This window comes from Leopardus geoffroyi, chromosome A2 (genome assembly GCF_018350155.1).
Source record: "Leopardus geoffroyi isolate Oge1 chromosome A2, O.geoffroyi_Oge1_pat1.0, whole genome shotgun sequence".
In the NCBI taxonomy this organism is placed as follows: Eukaryota; Metazoa; Chordata; class Mammalia; order Carnivora; family Felidae; genus Leopardus; species Leopardus geoffroyi.
In genome coordinates, this window is record NC_059331.1 from 115027548 (window position 1) to 115049129 (window position 21582).

The 21582-nt window shown below is 42.4% G+C and overlaps 1 long non-coding RNA gene across 2 annotated transcripts in view; it reads right to left on the reverse strand.

Annotated features, from left to right (window-relative positions):
- Window positions 1–363: 363 nt before the first annotated feature.
- Window positions 364–21582, reverse strand: part of LOC123606539 — a 40869-nt gene continuing 19650 nt past the window's right edge. Inside the window, exons 2-4 of one of the 2 annotated variants that reach the window (XR_006716329.1) lie at window positions 9870–10284; window positions 8383–8554; window positions 364–2411 (exon numbers count right to left, since the gene is read on the reverse strand). This is a non-coding gene — a long non-coding RNA (uncharacterized LOC123606539). Of the gene's footprint in view, window positions 2412–8236; window positions 8555–9869; window positions 10285–21582 lie in introns of those variants that run through there. The other variant, XR_006716328.1, reaches the window with a different exon arrangement.

Consider the following 21582-nt stretch of genomic DNA (forward strand, 5'->3'; position numbering starts at 1 on the left):
TTTAGTGTATGACTTTAAGAAAAAGTTTTCCAACCTCTACAGTGCCCCATAAATTTTTTTTTACAAGTAAATCTACTTAAATGGCTATTAAGATACTCTAGAATCACAAATGCTGGCTCAGTCAAACCTAACCAATCACATTGCACAGGAAGATAGTAAGAAAAGGAGGAAGAGGGGCACCTGGGTGGCTCTGTTGGTTAAGTACCTCACTCTGGATTCTGCTCAGGTCATGATCTCATGGTTTGTGGGTTCAAGCCCCACATCAGGCTCTGGGCTGAAAGCGTGAAGCCTGCTTGGGATTCTCTCTCTCCCTTTCTCTCTGCCCCTCCCCCATGAGCTCTCTCACTAGTGCATGTGCTCTCTCTCAAGATAAATAAACGTTAAAAAAAAAAAAGGGAAGAAGGGATATGTGGGAGTATTTTCACACACACACAAATGTAGGAATACAACCCTTGTTGGGTCCATTGGATGGATTTCTCCCCACTAAGCCACAGTTAAGTTCTACAAATAGGTGAGCCAGAGTCATAAAGGATTTAACACAAACTTAAGCTGAGCTTTGCCCAACCAGTTTTGGTAGCCCATTCATTAATCACGTCCCTTAGGAGTCACCTGATTCCTTTGCCAGAACCATAGTTACATTCCAGGGATATTAGAATGCATAGCCAGGAAGGTAGTTAGCTGGGCTTCACAGAACTTTCCTGAACTTTGGTTTCCTGGTTTATAAGATGGCCACCAGGCGGTCTCTGGCAGGTTGGACACGGTGATTCTAAGCTGGTGCCAGTGGCTGTGGTGCTGCTAATGTGGCAGGGGTTCTGGCAGCTGGTGGCACAGTGCCACCAAAGCAAATCCATGATGCACAGGCTTTCTTTCACCCCGTCAACCTGCTGACCCCAGCTCAGCTTTTCAGAGGGGCCCTGAGCCTCAAACCTACATTGCAGAAGGGACAAGGTACCTGCTCCGCTGGTGCATCACTCAGTGAGGCCACAGGTGGGCAGATGGCAAAATGGTGGTGCCACCAGCCTGTCCAAAACAGAGACAGGGAATCTATCTATCTGGCAGGAAGTGGTTCTGCACACCAAGTGCTGGCAGTATAACTCTGGGTGGTAGGGGTGCTGGTGCGTTTTGTTTTCCTGTTTTTAGTAACATATTTTTTTTTAATTTTTACTAATTTACTAAGGCTTCTGTTCCCAAATGGGGGATGGCATGAACTCCAGAACCTGCCTGGCTATTAGAAACACCCAAGGATGTTTAGTGTAAAATATTATTTCCGGGGGCCCAGACTGTTTCAGTAGCTTAGGAGCAGGGGCTTGAATAATGCCTTTTAGGTTCCCTAGGTGTTTTCAGTGGCCAGCTCAGTTTGGGGCCCAGAACCCTGTAAAACCATAGCCAGAGTGTGGGGCCGATCTTGCTGGGAAGGTAACCCCAGTCTGACTCGCACTGGGACTTCTAGAGTCAAGAAGAAAAACATGCTGAAAGGATCAATTGGTTACCTCTTGTCAATAACGCTTTTTCCCTTCAAAGCCTTCTTTTTCCTTTCTCTTGATCGTCTAAGAACCCGAACTCTGAGACCATCCTGCCCGCCTCCACATACATACACACACTTGGGTTCAGCCAGCTGCCACAGACATTCCTGCCTTTGTCTCCTTCCCAGAGGCGCAGGACGACTGGGGCCTCCGGGTCCTGGGGGTGGGGGTTACTGCTGGCAGCCAGGGACAAAGCAGCTCGTGTCAAGTCAAATATGACCAGTGCTACCCACCCCAGGACATACTCTTCTTTCTCACAGTGCTGGCTGGCCTTTTGGAAAATGTCCAACATTTTAAGATATAATTACCAGAACAATAGACCCCAAGTAACTGGATGAGGTGAGAGATTCCATCACTGACCAAGTTTCAGGTTACAGTTGTGGAGTCTTCAGTTTAGTGGATTCCATACTCCTGTTGGTGCTGTGGGTTAGTGAGCACGGCGGGAGGATCACAGAGAGAGGGAGAAAAGAACACTTTCCTCTAACCCGTCACCTCTATACCTGGAGCAGTTTGGGATGGCAGCGCTCCAGAGGCCGTGAAAAGCTGCCATTAACAGTGTGAATGCGGTCTCTTCTCTTGCATATACAGGAGCTGTGCCTCCCGGTGGCTGCTTTTCTTGTAGCTACATACATTAGCACCCCACGGTGAATCCGTCTTATTTTTAGGCACCAAACACGATCCTTTCTATTCCCAGGATGGCATTAGGCACTTCACCTGGTGATTTAATGAGCATACCTCAAAAAAACAGCACAATTTCCTATATTTACAACCAAGAAATTTATAGTGTTACCTTACGGTTCGGTGGCGGTGTTTAGCATCTGCTAGATGGCCTCAAGGATAAATGCTAAGTGATATAGAGATATCCCTCCAGACGCACACGGTTAGTCACTGATGGGGTAGAAAACAAGCACAAGAATTCAAGTGAGACCACCTGGGTGTGACGCCCAGCTCTAAATTTTGTGTCTCTTTAGGCACGTTTCTTAATCTCTCCGCATTTGCATCTTGAACCAGGCACAAGAGCCATCTCCCAGAATGTGGCACAGAAATTAATGCTACCAAGCATTCCATTTGCTCCCCTACATTGCCCACCCGCTTTGCAGCTGGGTAGGTCATAGGACCATGAAGTGTGAGTGGAAATGCACGTGCTACTTCTGGCTGAAGTGAAAACTCATGTGTGATCATCGCATCTCTCTCTTCCCTGGCTTAAGGGTTTGAGAGGGCCACTTTTCAGACGGTACAGGCTACAAGACGGTGAAACCTCTTTCAGCTGGGTCCCTGAGTGACTTTGTGGAGCGGAACACTCACCTCCTGTTCCCCCTACTCCCATCTCCTCATGCCCCCTCCCAGAATGGATAGCAGGAATAAGAAATCATCTTTTGTTGTGTTAAGGGGTTTCTGAGTTACTTCCTCCATTCCTAATGGCCAGGGTTATTGGGAGGTAGTCAAATGTAGCAGTAAAGAGCCTGAGTTCTGGAACCACACTGCCTTGATTTGAAGCTGAGCGGTATCACTTGCGAGCTCTGTGAGTGCTCTGAGCCTCAGTTTCTGCACTGAAACATGGAGGTAATTCCTCAGAAGACTGTTAGAAATACCAGTCAATAGATATAAAACTCTTAAAACAGCACCTTACACATAGTAAGCGCTCAATATCAGCTACAACTAGAGAAGTTGCCTAGCACCTAGAAAATACTAGTTTTCTGGATCCACAATCTTCTCCCTCTCCTGGATCAGTCATCTTCAGCGTGGGCTGCACACTAATTTACAAACATTTGAACAAGTCCCAGGCCTGGTCTGCACTCCCAGACCTCCCCATTTAATCCGCCTGAGTGGGACCCAGCACTGTTTTCATAACTCCTCAGGTGCATCTAATGTGTGCAGCCAGGGTTTAGAACAACCCTTCCGCACTTGGCAGCAAATGGTAAAAACTAAAAGTTTTCTCAAACTTGGTGAGTAACAATATGTGGGATTTCCTGTGAGCCAATATCCTTTCCCAGCTCCAGGAGGGTGGCATTCAAACCACAAAGGAAAAAAAAAAAACGACAAAAAATAAACAAGCCTGGTTTATGCCAACTTGACTGCCTGGCTGCTGGCGTGTATATTTCACTTCAGCCATGGCACAAAGCAGCTCATCTGCAGCGTTTAATACATCTAGAAGGGAGGAGTTGGACGCCTAGAACTGCGGTTGCCTCCCGTTCTAATTGGCCAGTTTGGATGCATGAAACAGACGCCCCTGCGTGCCAGCCCAAGAGAAGATAAGACGGGAAGACCCAAGAGGCAAACTCAGGGGTGTCGGAGGGCCCGGCAGCCAAGCCCAGTGCGGCCACAAGAAGACCAAGAGAACAACCAAGAAAAATGTTAGGGCCTGAGGAGTTGGGCAGTGCAGACTTTCTGACTGTTGTGTTAGACACAGACACAGTTCTGGTAACCTCTCCACAGCGGTTCTTCCCTGGACCAGAGCTCACCGTGAACCACACTACCACAAAGAAATCCAGGATCTCAGGAAGGAGGCTCACGGGCTCTTTGTGTGGAAGACATCTGCTCCGAGAGCATGCTCTGTAGTTTCTATTAGCAATCCCACGGGAGCTTCTGAAAGATCCTGATGCCTGCCTCCTCCCGCCACTTAACTCCACTTCTTAATCTTGGCTGCACATTGGAACCACCTGGAAAGCTTTAAAACATGGATGCCTGCATTCTCTCCCTGACTCTTCCACCTGGAGCTTCTTATTTAATTGGTCTGGGGGGGGGGGGTGGTGTGTGCAGCCTGGACTGTTTAAAAGTTCCCCAGGTAGGGGCACCAGGGTGGCTCTGTTGGTTAAGCCTCCGACTTCGGCTCAGGTCATGATCTCACAGTTTGTGAGTTTGAGCCCCACGTTGGGCTCTGTGCTGACAGCTCAGAGCCTGGAGCCTGCCTTGGATTCTGGGTCTCCCTCTCTCTGCCCCTCCTCCTCCCTTATTCACGCTCTTTTTCTCTCAAAAATAAACATGAAAAAAAAATTTAACTCGAATGTGCAGACAAGGTTGGGAACCACTGCCTAAGAAAAACCTGGGAACCAGAGATTCTGATCAGGGAGCTCTGGGTAGGGGTTCAGGAATTTCTATTTAGACAACCTTCTCAAAACAGGTGGTACCTAGATTCCACTTGAAGAGATGATGTGCTTGGCTGTCTCTATATGGTACAAAAACAACAATATGAATTTAATTGCATCAATTCAGGAAAATAAATCTGATTATCTCACATTGGGTAGACATAACATCCTGTTGATGGGTTAAATTGTCCCCCTTTAAAGCAATTATCTTGATCTCCTATTGAAAAGGCTGTCACACACTATTAGCCTAGGCATTTTGATTGCATTGATTGATCCATTCCATCAGGGCCTGTAAAGACCTCATCTTGTACCCCCCATGCCACCACAATGTCTGGGACACAGAGGACAATCAAGTAGCAAAGTGAAACCAGTAGTTACCTGGGAATCTTAAAAAAAAAACAAAACAAAAAAAACTTACCAGGCCCACCCTTAGACTAAATGAATAGAAACGTTTGGTGTGGGGCCTAGCATTAGTTGTATCAGCTGTTTAGATAATGGGTGAGTTTTTTAGCCAAGACATCCAAACCGTGTGTGTATATAAGCCTTGTCTCCATCTTTCTTGGATACCACTCTCTTCCTCTCTTGGTTGGGAGGAGATGCCTCTGTCAGCCTGGCAGATGGATAATGCCTAAGCTTCTCTCTCCCTAGCTTCCCTGCCTAATCTCCCAAATGGACTTGTCACATCCAGTGAGCTTTAGTACTTAGAGATTTGCAGCTCTCCGTAAAATCCTTCCTTGGTTGACTAGTGAGCTCCCAAGTGGAAGACACAGGCTCACATTAGCATATCCAAGGCTTGACTGAATAACGTTCTGGAAATATTGAACTGATGGACTTCCTAAAACAGCAGCAGCTGACAATGCCCACCCCTTAATGTGGGTTCTGGACCCACAATACACCTGGAGGGGAAAGGAGATTTTTCCAGAATGGGATGAGGAGGGATATAGGTCTCAGGAAGGAAGGGGACAGGGTAGGAAGGCATAAGGAATGAGGGGCATGGGAGCAGGTTGGGATGATAGGGTGGTGGGGCTCTGGGCATAAGCCCAGAAAGAGGCTGGAGGCAGACAGATGCTGCTTGTGGGTGGGACTGGCTCAGCACTGGACAGGTAGGCCTAGAAGGAATCCAGTCCCAGTTACTGAATTCTCACCTGGGTCCCTTGTGTCAACTCCCTGCCCTGGTAAGCGGCTTGGACCTGGACTCTGCCAAAACTGGCTTCACGTCCTGGCAGTCAGCCCTGCCCCAGCCTGGGGTCCATGTCAGGAACCTGCTCTCTGAGATAGACTTCCCGGATGCAGTGCTGCCAAAGGCATCCACATGCCACTAAGATAAGGTGACACTGGAGCAGAGACCTGAAGGAAGGAGGGGGTAAGCTATGTGAATGTGTGAGGAAAGGGCGTTATAAGCAAAGTGAACACAAGTGCAATAGCCCTGGGGCACAGATGCACTTGAGTTGTTCAAGGAGCAAGTGGACTAAAATGATCTGAGGAATGGGATAAGAAATGGGGTAGGAGAGGTGGCGGAGGTAAGATGTAAAGGGACTTACAGGCCAGGTTAGGAATATGGATTTTACTCTGAGTGAAATGAACAAGATACTGTTGTCAACTCACAAAACTTGCAGCCCGAAACAACTAAAATAACAAGGGATGAGCAGAGACAAGTCAGAAGAATTAGGATGTGGTCCTCTTTCTAGCTCCATCTCTGTGATAAAACCTGACGGCAAGTTCTATTTCCACTACACCAGCTGCTGGGTCCTTCACCCCAGAAGCAGCTCCACCCCAGGGGGACTGCCCTGTTCCTTCCCCCCTCTGTCTACCTTGCCCGTGTGCAGTTAGGCCCTACATCACTTGCCCTACATCACTAAGCATGAAAAGTGTCCATGTCCCCCCTCTGCTTGGCCCAGAGCAAGAGAAAGGAGAGAATCAACAACAGGCCTGGTTAGTGTAGCCTCTTAGCGTGTGTACTTTGTGGGGATGGGGAGAGGAGGTGGGGTATAGAGAAGGGGGAGATGCTGCTGCTTTTAGATGGAGGGGAGCAGACAGACTGGCCCTGAGGGACCATCTTCCCTTCCTTCCCTCGGCCCCTCATCTCCCGCTCTGCCCACCATTACGTACTCCACGTGCTGAAGGCTTGGTTCATGTTCTGCCATCAAGCCCTGTGGCTCTGACTTCATTCAGTGACAGGGAACCCTTGGCCTGACTCCATAAGATATGCACTGGCCACGTATATACACCCTTACCTAGCTACTCACACTCTCAGCCCCACACTCCTTGGTGACTTGAGACCTCAACTGGTCCAGAAACAGGTGACACAGGTATGGCCAGGATTCCAGAAACCCATTGTTATTCTAGGTATAACTAACGTATCCCAAAGAATAATCTATGTAGCAGACTCTGTACAGCATATCAATAATCAGAGCAGTTAAAAGGCGACTTGGAAAATGATATACAAAGATACAGAATCTGTACATACATATGTGTATGTGTATGCATATATGTATGTATGTATCTATCTACTTTACCAAATGCCCTCTTTAAAAAAAATGGATAAAGGACACAAAAGGCTAGTAACAAAAATATAAATGCTTGAAAACGTTGAAAACCTCAGCCTCTCTAAGACTCAAAGAAATGTATATTAAAATATTGAGAGCAGCCCGTGTTATTTAGAAAAGGGGGAAATAGACTCTCTCAAGCATCACTGATGGAAATTTAAAGTGGTATGACCTCTCTAGAGGGAAACCTAGCAATAGGTAGGACAATTTTAAACAGGCAGACCCTTAACTCAGCTATTTTACTCCCAGGTATCTATTTTGAAGCAATAACTAGACAATTCACAAGGATATATGTGCAAGGATTTCCAGGGAAAACAACCTAACCTCCACAGTAGAGAACTGATTATGTAAGTCAAGCTACATGGAGACGTGTACATGATCCATGATACAGCTACATGCTACATGATGTAAAATGGTATTTACTGACATGGAAAGGAGTCCACAATATACTAAGTACAAAAGCTAGATTACAGAACCATGTAGTATGTGATACAATTTTTTTGAGACTATATAAAAGACTATACAATTTTTTTGAGACTATATACATATATATACTATATACGTACATATATAATTTGGGTTATTTTTGGATTACAGAATTTTGTTTGATTTTAGTTTTTCATATTTTTATGTAATCGCCGAATTTCAAATAATGAACACTTGTGGCTTTTCAATCAGAGAAAATCAGTAATGCTGAAATGCTCTGAAAGGTGAAACTCGGTCAGTAGACCTCAGGAGAAAGGAGGCTCCTTTCTCCTCTGCTGCTACTGAGAAGCCAATCTATCATGCCATCTCCAGATAGGTTCAGGCTTCCACTATCTCAGGCACATGAGCATTTATCCTATTTTCAAAAGCTCCCAGAGAAAGAGGCTTCAAAATTCCCCCCTGATAATCCATTCCAGGGTTTACCAAATTCACCTGAAAAAGAAATTTCCCCTCATATCTAATCTGAAACCCCCGTTCGATGACTCAAGCCATTGCTTTTCTCTCTCAGCTTTCAGTGAAAATAGGAAATGGTGACTGCGTTTGTCCTTATTGAGAGCAATTATTTTCCAGAATGTCTAGAATGATACACACTCTTCAAGTTAAACGCATGTGTGTATTCTCTCTCACACCCTCATATACACATACACACACTTTCAGGACAGTCTAAACTGGCATGGCACATAAACAAACATTACATTCTGGGCCTTCAGCTCAACTGAAGAAGCCATTTGGAAAGCCCACCACATCCTTGGCGGCTCTGAAGCACAGACTTTCAACCCTGGTGGTTTGTCTCATCTTTCCAGCAGCGCAACCATCAGGAGCATAACCTTGAGCAGGAATCAGAGCTGGAGATGTTGCAGGAAGCTACCTCTTGGACTATTCCAGTTGAGACAGGAGTGTATCACTCCCAAACCTTGAGAAAAGGAAAGAGAACAGTTTGCTGATGTCAACAGCCAGTGTCAATGATACATTGTGACAAGAGCTTTTCCACCTCTCTCCTTTTAATCCCTCCTCCCTCCCTCCCTTCCTCCCTCCTCTTCTTGTTGTTCCTTCTCTTCATCCTCTCCTGCCCTGTCCATCATCCTCCACACCATTGTAACCAACATTTATTGTGCATTTACTGTGTGTCAGACACTGTTCCGAGAATGCTGCATGTAGTCGATTCTCACACAAACTCTAGGAAGTGGATTATACTAACACCATTTACAGTAGTTTCTTCCAAGAGCTCTCTCCTTTACTGACTGGGCACCAGATAGCCTCTACATGCAGCACTGGAACCATAGAAGGGTTTTCCTGCCCTTGGAGAAGCCTGGTGGCCGGGGATAGTGGGGACGTGCTCAGGAGCCTACCATGACTCAGGGACCAAGGCAGCTGAGCAGGGTAGAGTGGTGTGCAGACCCCAGGCTTTATAGCCTAGAGCAAAGGCTATCATGTCTCCACCCACAACCGTGGACAGTCATGCATTCCAGATGACTTCCAATTGTCAGGGTCTGCATCTCTGCATCTGAGGGTGTTTGTTCCCCAAATCAGGCATTCAACCAATGACTCTTGGACATTGGTGTATAAATACCCAGCTCCCTCAGCTCTTGAGTGGGCTAATTTTGGGTCATGAATTATGTGCTTTTTCTTTTGGAGATCAAACCACAGTTGCCAGTGTAGTAGCTGATGTAATAATGCATCCTTTATTGGCTTCCTTACTTCTCCTGGATTACTCTCCATGGCCCAGGACATTATTTGAGCATGAATCCTTGTCTCAGTGTCTCCTTCTGGGAAAAGGTTACTGCGGCAGACTCTAAAACAGATCTCTTTTAATTCTAGGTCCAGTGCTTTCTTTCTATATGATCTTTGAAAAGCTATCACTCTCTGAAAATGGGGAAATCTGGTACAGGGCTTAGACATTTTTATATATAAAGTTCTGGCACACAAGCCCTCCAGAAATGGTCATTCTTCCTGTTACTCTTTGCTGAAGGAGATGCTACTGTTATATGGTCACTGTTCCTATTCCTGAACAACTATAAAACATCTTTTTCCTCCTCACTAAGACTTCTGGAAACTTTAACCCCAAAGGCTTAAAGCTGACTGTTCTCCAGCCTAGGACCAGGAAAGCCAAGAGCAAATTTGACCCATTGTAAAGACCTGATGTAGCTCCTCAGAGTTCAAGTTCTATTTCAAAGAAATAATTGCAAGTGATTTTCCACGAATGAGTTTTGTCAAATTGTTCCACCCACCTGCTAATTCAGGGATGCTAATTCCTTCTTTGGGTAGAGTGCTTTAATGTTGTCAGACCTCTCCATCCAATGTTTATAAATGCACGTGATTCTCATGTCTGATCTTTGTGCCAAGAAAGGATCGGTTGTGCTTCATGGTGACCCCCCACAATCTCAGTGGATTAACACAACAAATCTGTATTTCTTGCTTGGTCTCTCATGAGTCAAGTGGGGGATCTACCCCATGTCATCTCTGCAGGATCTACATTGACAGAGCGGCCATCACCTGGAACATGGCTGCTCCTCGTGGCACAGGAAGAGAGCATTCAGGAGTGTCCCATTCTAGCAACTCATCATTGTGCCCAAAAGTAACACTCTCATTTCCTCTCACAATTCACTGGCAGGGTCTGGTCATGGGGTCAATCCTATCAGGCACCTGGAAGGCAAGCAACAAGAAATTGTTGTTGAATAGAAGAAGTAGTGACTACTGCCATATTATTTCACCCATTGTATTATGGAAGACATAAGAAATGGCGAGTTTCAGTGCTTTCTTAAAGTCATCCAGAGAGTTTGGGCCTAGGATTCTGTTGTGGTTCCTTTTCCCTGAGATGCCTGAAGAAGACTACATTAGGAGGCAATGAAAGTCTGGTTTCTTGACTACCTCTTTCTACAACTCAAAAAGCCTAAATTATCTTTGTAATTGTCCTACACACAGCAATCTCAAGGTCAAGGACTGAATGGTCAAAAGAATTGAATTACTGGAAGAATTTAGGGATCAGGTGATAGAGGTTTTTTTGTTTTTTTTGAAAGCAGTAGGTTGTGTAAAGAAAGTGGCCCCTCCCTCTGGCCTACCTTCTTGTCCCCAGAATCAGGTACAACTCTACAACTAGTGGAATTGTAAAGCCTCTATTGCCAAAATGTGGTGTTCTCCTCTGTAGTCTCGAAGCTTCTACCCAGTAGCATCTTGGAGCCTGCTCACATCAGCCTTTAAGAACCGACTGTGTGCATCCTTTCCCAGTGCCACATTCGGGAATGTCACAATGGTGGCTTGAAGTTGGCCACAGGAGCAATATTTACAGCACAGAAATTGTAAAAACTACAAATTAGGGCCTTTTTTTCCTCCCAGACAGCTGGTTGTTAAAAATGTACAGGTTTCTATGCTTAATCCTTCACATGCAGTTGGCTTCTCCTTCATGCTCTTGCATACCACGTGGGCATACATGGATCCCTGAGGACTGGCGAGCTTCTCTGAGGAGAGAGACTTTGCCTTATCCCTTTTTAAAATTCTTCCCTTTCCCAGCATACACTTCGATGTCCTATACTATTTGCCATGCATTGTTCTAATTACTTACATGTAAAAGTCTCTAATCCCTACGAGGAAGGCACTATTATTTTACAGAAGAATAAACAGGCACAAAGAGGGTAGGTAACTTTCCCCAGTCACACAACCAGGATTTGAGCCCAGGTGGTCCAGTTCTAGCGTCTGGACTTATAACAACCATACTCCACTGTCGGGCTCTCAGAGCACACAAGAGAAGAAAAGAAAGATTTTGATTCATCAAAAAAGGATGTTAAACACCATTTTTTTCCCTGAATATACAGTATCAATTATGCCTGGCCATGTAAAGTGGATTTTTTTCATTTAATATTCGTTCATGGCACACTGGCTATATGCTAGGCTCTGTGCTAAGTGATGACAAGAATACAAGCCTGACAGTAATAGAAAGTACCATTTACTGTGCTCTTATTAAACAGGCACCACGGCAGGTGCTGAGGGCTACAAAGATGATGATACAATGACAGTAGTAAAAGCTACATCACCTGAATGCTTGATGCGTGCAACACACTGCTGGTCATTACATTTCAGTCTTGCCACACCTTGTGAGACAAAGATTTTTCATTTTTTGCCCATGTTACAGGTGAGGAAACTGGGGCCCAGGGAGGTGTCAGCACACCAAAGAGCTCACAGATCAGGCTGCTCCTGTATACTCTGTCTACAAGGCAGTAGAGTTAGTCTCTTTGGGGTTCCCCTCCATCTCCTTCACACCACAGCTAGGTGCTTCCATCTATGTCCAACTCAATTCTGAAAGATTCCCTTTTGATCTTCGGGAGAGCTTTGAGGTTGTCAGTCTAACATCTTGAATATAGATATAGTGAGAGGAAGTCCAATAAACCAAAAGAAAAAGGATTTTTCCAAGCTTTTTGTAAGAAACATGAATCACTAGCATTCTGAAGAAGCCTATAACAGGCACAGATGTACATGATATTCACCGAGTTCAGCACATGGTGCTACTGAGACCAGAAACTCATTACATGCTCAGTACAGGGCTGAAAACCAAAGTAGGGACCTCTTCTTCCAATGTACACCCGACTTTGTAATTAGAACCTCCTATGGGAACATTTTCAGTACGAACAAAACTTTGCACTTGGAGTTACCACAGTTAACACTGAAATGAAATGCCACTATCAAACAGTGGGACAAACTTTTAAACAAATATGCTAGAACTTGAATGTTTATTTCAATGCTTTTATCTTTAAAGATGTCACTGTAGAAGGTTATTGTCTTGTTTAACTAACAGTGTTATCACTTAAAAATATTGATAGCCCTATTTTTAGAGTTGTTTTCAGGTTTAATCTAGAAAACACAGAAAATGCAACTCTGTGTGCATGTGTGTTTGTGTGTGTGTGTGTGTGCTTCTGTGTGTTCCTATGCATTCCATATTTCTGGTTCTCTTTAATAGCTCACCTTACTGAATAGCTTTGGTTCCAAATGACTTTATGCTCCTTCTAAAAATAAACTACCTGCCATAGATATTATAACCAATAATGGAGAGCCAAAGAATATGCCACAGGCTCTGCAGGGCAATTCCAAAAGAACGGTCCCCAAAATGACTTGAGGAGTAACTTCATTAAAATATTCAAGGTGAATACTTTGAGGATAAACATCCTCATTTGAGCCTAAACACACTCAGTGGTAGGATTTAAAAAAAATTCTTTTAATGTTTATTTATATTTGAGAGAGAGAGAGAGAGAGAGAAAGAGAGAGAGAATTAGTGGGGGAGGGGCAGAGAAAGAGGGAGACACAGAATCCGAGGCAGGTTCCAGGCTCTGAGCTGTCAGCACAGAGCCGGACGTGGGGCTTGAACTCATAAACCGTGAGATCATGACATGAGCTGAGGTTGGACGCCCAACCGACTGAGCCACCCAGGTGCCCCACTCATGGGTAGGATTTTTAAAAAGACTTTTTAGGGGTGCCTGGGTAGCTCAGTCAGTTAAGTGTCCAACTTCAGCTCATGTCATGATCTCACGGTTCATGAGTTCAAGGCCCGCGCCCGACTCTGTGCTGACAGCTCAGAGCCTGGAGCCCGCCTTGGATTCTGTGTCTCCCTCTCTCTCTGCCCCTCCCCCACTCATGCTGTCTCTCTCTGTATCTCGAAAATGAATAAACGTTAAAAAAAATTTTTTTTTAAGTTTTTAATCTTACTATTTTCAAAAGGATTCAAAGCAGTCATTGACCATTTAAATTCTCACATCAGTTTACCCTAAGATTTCATATGACCAAGTTTCAGAGAAATACTTGTTTTGTTTCAATGAAAAGGAAAAAGATGAAGTTTTATGTTGAAGGATGTGAAAAGGAGATCTTGGGAGGAAAAGAGCATAAAAAGTCTCATTTAAATATAGATTTAACATAATAAAAACATGACAAATACATGAGAATATAAAGATTGCATGCAAATCTATGGGAAAAAAGTAGTGAGATCCCAATAAACGGGTAAAGGGTGCAAACAGACTAGTTCAACCCTTCTTCAAAAAATGATTAATACATAGAAAAAAATATATTCAACCCTAAGAATAGTCAGAAAAATGTAAATTTAAAAAGCTACCATTTTCCCCAATGAAAGTAGCAAAGTGTTTTTTGGATAAAATATTCCATACTGGCCTACGTATGGTGAGATAAACTCTTGCGTGTTCCTCTGGAGTAAATATAAACAAAGACATCTTTTCATGAAAACAATTTGGTGGTTTGTCTCAGAAGCTGAAAAATATCTGTAACTTTTGACTAAATAACTCTATAATAATTTCAGGGTGCTGGCTTCAGTACAATGCTGTTTATGAAAAGGACATCCTCCAAGCAAAAGACCAAAGGCAGGTATCCCAGAATAGTTCACTGCCTACGGTTTGAAGGTCATCATAACCTTGTCTATCAAAAACTAGTACTGGATTAACTGACCTAATGATTAAAATTTAATTCACAGGACAGAATGCTTTCCCACCTATTATTCACATGCTCTTTAAACCCACTAACTGCTAGGTGGGCAGCATGAAGTTGTTTTACAAGGAAAAAGTTAGCAAGCCGTCTACCAGCCAGGGCTGTCTACTAATACTCGTGGTGTTATTTGTTGCGCCTGATTATGGCTCAACAGAGCAATCACTGTCTACAACATGTCAAAAGGAACCATGCAATTAAGTCAATTCAGGCCCAAAGTCAGTGAATTCAATGAGACGAACAAGGTTTAAAAAAAAAAAAAAAATGTCAGTTGGCATCACATGAAGCAAAACGGATTGATTGACTGAACTTCTCACTTTTCAACTCATTTGCATAGTATTCTGAGCAGTCCAACCTGCAGCTGTTTCCAGCTACACTACCTCACTAGAGCCAAAAATAATTGTTAAAAAAATCAGCTATACATAAGGAACCACTGCTTCCATTCTGACTGGCAGCCTCCCAAGGCACAGCCTACATGAACTGCAGGAGCCGGAAGGGGAATGGCATCCAGCCTTACGCCAGAGCAGAAATCCTGAGGAAAATGAGCCCTTCACATCTGAATTCTCAAGAAAAAGACAAAGGAGCAACTTCTAACAAAAGCTACTCTGCTGAAATCAGCCATAATCCCCAGCTACTTCCCATTACATATGTATTTTTTAAACTCTTACTTCTTATTTTTATTTTTTTTTATTTGAGAGAGGGAGAGAGTGAGTGAGTGAAGGTGGGGGAGGGGGCAGAAGGAGAGAGAGAGAGAATCTTAAGTCTGCTCCAACCTCAGTGCAGAGCCTGAGGCGGGGCTCGATCCCACAACCCTGGGATCAGGACCTGAGCCAAAATCAAAAGTCGGATACTCAACGGGCTAAGCTACCCCAGGTGCCCCTCCCATTACATATTCACAAATGGTTATGACAGCCTCAGTGGCTACAACAGTTTTCTTAGAACCAGAGACTGTTGTGTTACTGTTGTCTTCCTTCTTTTTTGTCCTCTCTGGGTACAGTCACCCATTAGGCTAGAAATATCTGTTCTTTTAACACCTCCAAAGAAAATAAGGCATGCCACCAGCCCACTGTGGAAGGAAAGTACTGCCTTGGAGGTAAGGAGTCCCAAGTCTGGTCTCAGGGATTTCATTTACAGTAAAGACCTTGGGCAAGTTACTCTGTTGGGCAGCTGTGCACTGCATGAAAAATGGAAAGTTTGAAAATTTCCATATTCAATAGTATGAAATCCTTCCCTAAAATGCAAAATAAAATAAATAAATGTGATTTAGTTGAAATGCATAGCTAAGCTTATAAGAAAGCAAAGGGAATCCTCAGAAGACCAAAAAAAATGAAGTGAGAGCAAGAAATCAGAATTTTTTAAAAGTGGTGAAGACAGTTTCCAGGGGACATTTCCTGATATTCACTCCCCAGGAAGAAAGAAACGATGCCTTGGGCCGTTAAATGGTATCAAGTCGAAAAGCAGATACTCCCTTCGGCCATCCTAACTCCATGAATTAAGTTCAATCTCCAAAAGGCTACCTACACCTTCAGGAAAGGGGTGACAGCAAAAACAAGAACAAAATTGTTGCGTGAAGGCAGAGCTATGACTCCAGGTGAATGGGGAAGCAGTCTCCCCTGAGAATTTGTAACTTCACGCCAACCTGCACTTATTCATTCATTCATTCATCAAATATTTATTGAACACCTACCATGTGTTGGGTTGTGAGCTAGACATCGAAAATCTGGCAAATGGACAAAGCAGATCGGCCCTGCCTTGAAGGAGATTATATTCTAATAGCAGAAGACAGACAATAAAAAATATATATAAATCAGGTGATGATGAATGCTAAGAAGAAAAATAAATAAAAGTAAGGATGATAATAAGTGACTGGGTAGGAGTGGAGCTTTCTATAGTTGGGTGAAGGAAGGGCTCTGATGACATAACTTCTTTTTTCTTAATGTTTGTTTTTTGAGAGAGAGAGAGAGAGAGAACAAGCAGGGCGGGGCAGGGGGAGAGCAGGTAGAAAGAGGGGGACAGAGGATCTGAAGTAGGCTCTGTTCTGACAGCAGATAGCCTGATGTGGAACTTGAACTCACAAACTGTGAGATCAGGACCTGAGCTGAAGTCGGACGCTTAACTGACTAAACCACCTAGGTGCCCCCTGGAATTAGTATTCTTATATTAAAAAAAAAAAAAAAAAAAAGACCCCACAGAGCTCCCTAGCTCTTTTTACCATGTGAACACAGAGCCAGAAGGTACTAGCTATGAACCAGGAAGGTTCACCAGAAAGCAACCATGCTGGTGTCTTGATTTTGGACTTCTAGCCTCCAGAAAATAAATTTCCTTTCTTTATAAGTCACCCAGTCTGGACCCTTAACCAGTAAGGAATTGAATCAATAATCAAAAATCTCCCAAAAAATAAGAGTCCAGGGCTGGATGGCTTTCTAGGGGAATTCTACCAAACATTTAAAGAGGAGTTAACACCTATTCTTTTGAAGCTGTTCCAAAAAACAGAAATGGAAGGAAAACTTCTAAACTCATTCTATGAGGTCAGCATTACCATGATTCCAAAACCAGTCAAAGACCCCACTAAAAAGGAGAACTATAGACCAGTTTCCCTGATGAGCATGGATACAAAAATTCTCAAAAAGATACTAGCCAACTGGATTCAACAATACATTAAAAGAATTATTCACCATGACCGAGTGGGATTTATACCTGGGATGCAGGGCTGATTCAGTATCCACAAACCAATCAATGTGATACATCACATCAATAAAAGAAAGGACAAGAACCATCTGATCCTCTCAATAGACGCAGAGAAAGCATTTGACAAAATACAGCATCCTTTCTTGATAAAAACCCTCAAGAAAGTCGGGATACAAGGATCATACCTCAAGATCATAAAAGCCATATATGAAAGACACACTGCTAGTATCATCCTCAATGGGGAAAAACTGAGAGCTTTCCCCCTAATGTCAGGAAAACAACAGGGATGTTCACTCTCACCACTGTTATTTAACATAGTATTGGAAGTCCTGGCCTCAGCAATCAGACAACACAAAGAAATAAAAGGCATCCAAATTGGCCAGGAGGAAGTCAAACTTTCACTTTTTGCAGATGACATGATACTCTATACGGAAAACCCAAAAGATTCCACCAAAAAACTGCTATAACTGATCCATGAATTCAGCAAAATCTCAGAATATAAAATCAATGCACAGAAATTGGTTGCATTTATATACACCAATAATGAAGCAACGGAATGAGAAGTCAAGGAATCTATCCCATTTACAATTGCACAAAAACCCATAAAATACCCAGGAATAAACCTAACCAAAGAGGTAAAAAATGTATACACTGAAAACTATAGAAACCTTATGAAAGAAATGGAAGAAGATACACACAAAAAAAGGAAAAATATTCCATGCTCCTGGATTGGAAGAACAAATACTGTTAAAATGTTGATACTACCCAAAACAATATATATATTCAATGCAATGCCTATCAAAATAACACTAGCATTCTTCACAGAGCTAGAACAAACAATCCTAAGATTTGTATGGAACCAGGAAAGACCCCCAAGTAGCCAAAGCAATCTTGAAAAAGAAAACCAAAGCAGGAGGCATCACAATCCCAGACTTCAAGTTATATTACAAAGCTGTAATCATCAAGACAGTGTGGTACTGGCACAAAAACAGACACTCAGATCAATGGAACAAAATAGAGAACCCAAAAAAAGGACCCACAAATGTATGGCCAACTCATCTTTGACAAAGCAGGGAAGAATATCGAATGGAATAAAGACAGTCTCTTCAGCAAATGGTGCTGGGAAAACTGGACAGAGACATGCAGAAGAATGAACCTGGACCACTTTCTTACACCATACACAAAAATAAACTCAAAATGGATGAAAGACCTCAATGTAAGGCAGGAAGCCATCAAAATCCTTGAGGAGAAAGCAGGCAAAAACTTCTTTGACCTTGGCCACAGCAACTTCTTATTTGACACGTCTCCAGAGGCAAGGGAAACAAAAGCAAAAATGAACTATTGGGACCTCATCAAAATAAAAACCTTCTGCACAGCGAAGGAAACAATCAGCAAAAGTAAAAGGCAACCGATGGAATGGGAGAAGATATTTGCAAACGACATATCAGATAAAGGGTTAGTATCCAAAATCTACAACGAACTTATCAAACTCAAAACCAAAAAAAACCAAATAATCCAGTGAAGAAATGGGCAAAAGACATAAATAGATACTTTTCCAAAGAAGACATCCAGATCGCTAATAGACACATGAAATAATGCTCAACATCACTCATCATCAGGGAAATACAAATCAAAACCACAATGAGATACCACCTCACATCTTTCAGAATGGTTAACATCAATAACTCAGGCAACAACAGATGTTGGAGAGGATGTGGAGAAAGAGGACCTCTTTTGCACTGCTGGTGGGAAAGAAAACTGGTGCAGCCACTCTGGAAAACAGTATGGAGGTTCCTCAAAAAATTAAAAATAGAACTATCCTACAACCCAGAAATTGCACTACTAGGTATTTATCCAAGGGATACAGGCATGCTGTTTCAAAAGAGCACATGTACCCCATTGTTTATAGCAGCATTATCGACAATAGTCAAAGTATGGAAAGAGCCCAAATATTCATCGATGGATGAATGGATAAGGAAGATGTAATATATATATATATATATGTATATATATATACACACACACACACACACACACACACATACATATATATATACACACACAAGAGAGTATTACTTGACAATCGAAAAGAATGAAATCTTGCCATTTGCAGCAATGTGGATGGAATTGGAAGGTATTATGCTAAGCGAAATTAGTCAGAGAAAGACAAATATCCTATGACTTCACTCATATGAGGAATTTAAGATACAAAACAGATGAACATAAGGGAAAGGAAGCAAAAATAATATAAAAACAAGGAGGCAGACAAAACAGAAGAGACTCTTAAATACAGAGAACAAATTGAGGGTTGCTGGAGGGGTTGGGAGTGGTGGGATCGGCTAAATGGGTGAGGGGCATTAAGGAATCTACTCCTGAAATCAATGTTGCACTATATGCTAACTAGTATGTAAATAAAAATAAAAATAAATAAATAAATAAATAAATATTTAAGGTAAAAAAAAAAATAAGTCACTCAGTCTGTGGAATTTTGCTATAGCCACCCAAACAAACTAAGACACTTGGTGTAATGGAGATGGGAAAAGTGGCCAGGTTCTGCAAAGACCAAAAGGACATCCTGATTGACAGGAAGTAGGTTTTAGGAGAGGATCAAATGTGACTTGAAGACTTGTGGCCTGGTTCACTGGAAGAAGAGGGTTGGCTCTCCCCAGATGGGGAAGGGCAGGGGAGGAACAGGTGGACGACTGGTGGAGATCACCAGGTCAGGTGTGGACATACTCCGCTTCACATCATATCAGACCTACGACTGGAGTTGTTACACCAATAAGTTTTGACAAAATAGACAAGTTCCAAATAAAGTCTAACTTTCCAACCCTGATGTAAGAATAGGAAAACTGACTATTCTCATAAGCTTGAAATCAATTTAATCAGTGGTTGTCGGTTTTGTCTCCCCCACAAATAAAACATTAGTAAATTCAAACCAACAACATTCAAGAATTAGAAAATTTCCATCCTAGTTATACAACCTCTTAACAGGAGAAGGGGACAGAGAAGGACAAGAAGAGGGAGGAGAACATGAGGGGGAGGAAGATGAGGGAGGAAGAGAGAAGGAACATCCTAATTAACTTCATAAAGCAAATGTATCACATTGAGGTGAAATTTGTACAAGAAAAAAATATACAACAATCTCACTTATGAACATAAATGCAACATTCTTAATCACATATTGGCAAACCAAATCTACAGTATATGAAAAGGAAAATACTTATGACCAAGGTTAGTTTAATACTAGAAACCTTTTACTCTACCTTACCTGAAATTAAAGATTATGAGTAGTCATTTCACCACAAAGGAATTATAAATGGTGAGCAGGATGATGAATCCATAAATATATGGGAGATGTTCCAACTCATTAGTAAACTGGAGTAATATTATTTTAAACATACCAATCTGACAAAGTTCTTTTTTTAATCTGACAATACCAAGGGTAAGCGATGATTAACCCAATAACAATAAATAATCATTAATAATAAGCAATAACAACCCCTAGCACCTAGATTATTGCTTTTCATACCATTTCTCAGGATTCTGGAGAGATGGCTGATTCCAGGCCTGTGACATAAAATGTATGAAATGAATCTGGCAATTCTTGTCATACCAGAAAATTAGGAAGCTGCTGACCAGTGTTACAGATGAATCAAAAAGACATACACACCAGGGCGCCTGGGTGGCTCAGTCAGTTGAATATCTGTCTTCAGCCTGGGTCGTTATCTCACTGTTTGTGAGTTTGAGACCCACATTGGGCTCTGTGCTGACAGTGCAGAACCTGCCTGGGATTCTCTCTCTCTCCCTCCCTGTATCTCTCAAAAATAAATAAATAAACTTAAAAATAAAAAGAAAGATTCTTTCCCTCTTTCCCTCTCTAGCCTGCTCACTCCAACCGCTCAAGTGCGTGCTCTTTTTCTCTAAAAAAAAAAAAAAAAAAGAAAGAAAGAAAAAAGAAAAAAGAAAAAAAGACATACACACCAACTTAAAGAGAAGCTCCCACCGGCCAGAGATGGGACAGCTGACACTCAATATTTTGAATAACTGCAATGCACTGAAATATTAAATATATTTCAAATGTGGTACATAATAGTTTTAAAATTTTACTGGTCATATCTAGAGGATGCTAGAAACCAATTTGTTATTTTAAAAACTATTAAATAAGGGGAAAGAATCAGGCCAACCAACTGTTTACAAACTGTATCTAAGGATACCAAACGGTTGATGAGAAAAAGGATTTCTTTATAGAATATCCCAGCTAAGAAACGAAGTGGGGGTGATAGAGTTTTAATATTTTATTTTATTTTATTTTATTTTATTTTATTTTATTAAAAAAATTTTAATGTTTTTATTTTTGAGAGAGAGAGAGAGAGGGAGAGAGTAAACAGGGGAGGAGCAGAGAGAGAGGGAGACACAGAATCCAAAGCAGGCTCCAGGCTCTGAGCTGTAAACACAGAGCCTGACGTGGGGCTTGAACCCATGAACTGTGAGATCATGACCTGAGCTGAAGTCAGATGCTTAACCAACTGAGCCACCCAGGTGCCCTGAGTTTTAATATTTTAATGCCATAATTAAATAATGACTCTAGACAATAATCACTAATGGCTGTTGGTAACATCACAAAAAACTACAGTTAACCAGATATCATGTGCTCCCTGATGGATGGAAGTATACCACATTATCTGAAGTATTCTTTTCAGAAAATTAAAGCTAAATGAGACCAATTCTCTAGATCTTATCACCAATTTACAGGAAATAGAGGGTTCAAAGGAACAT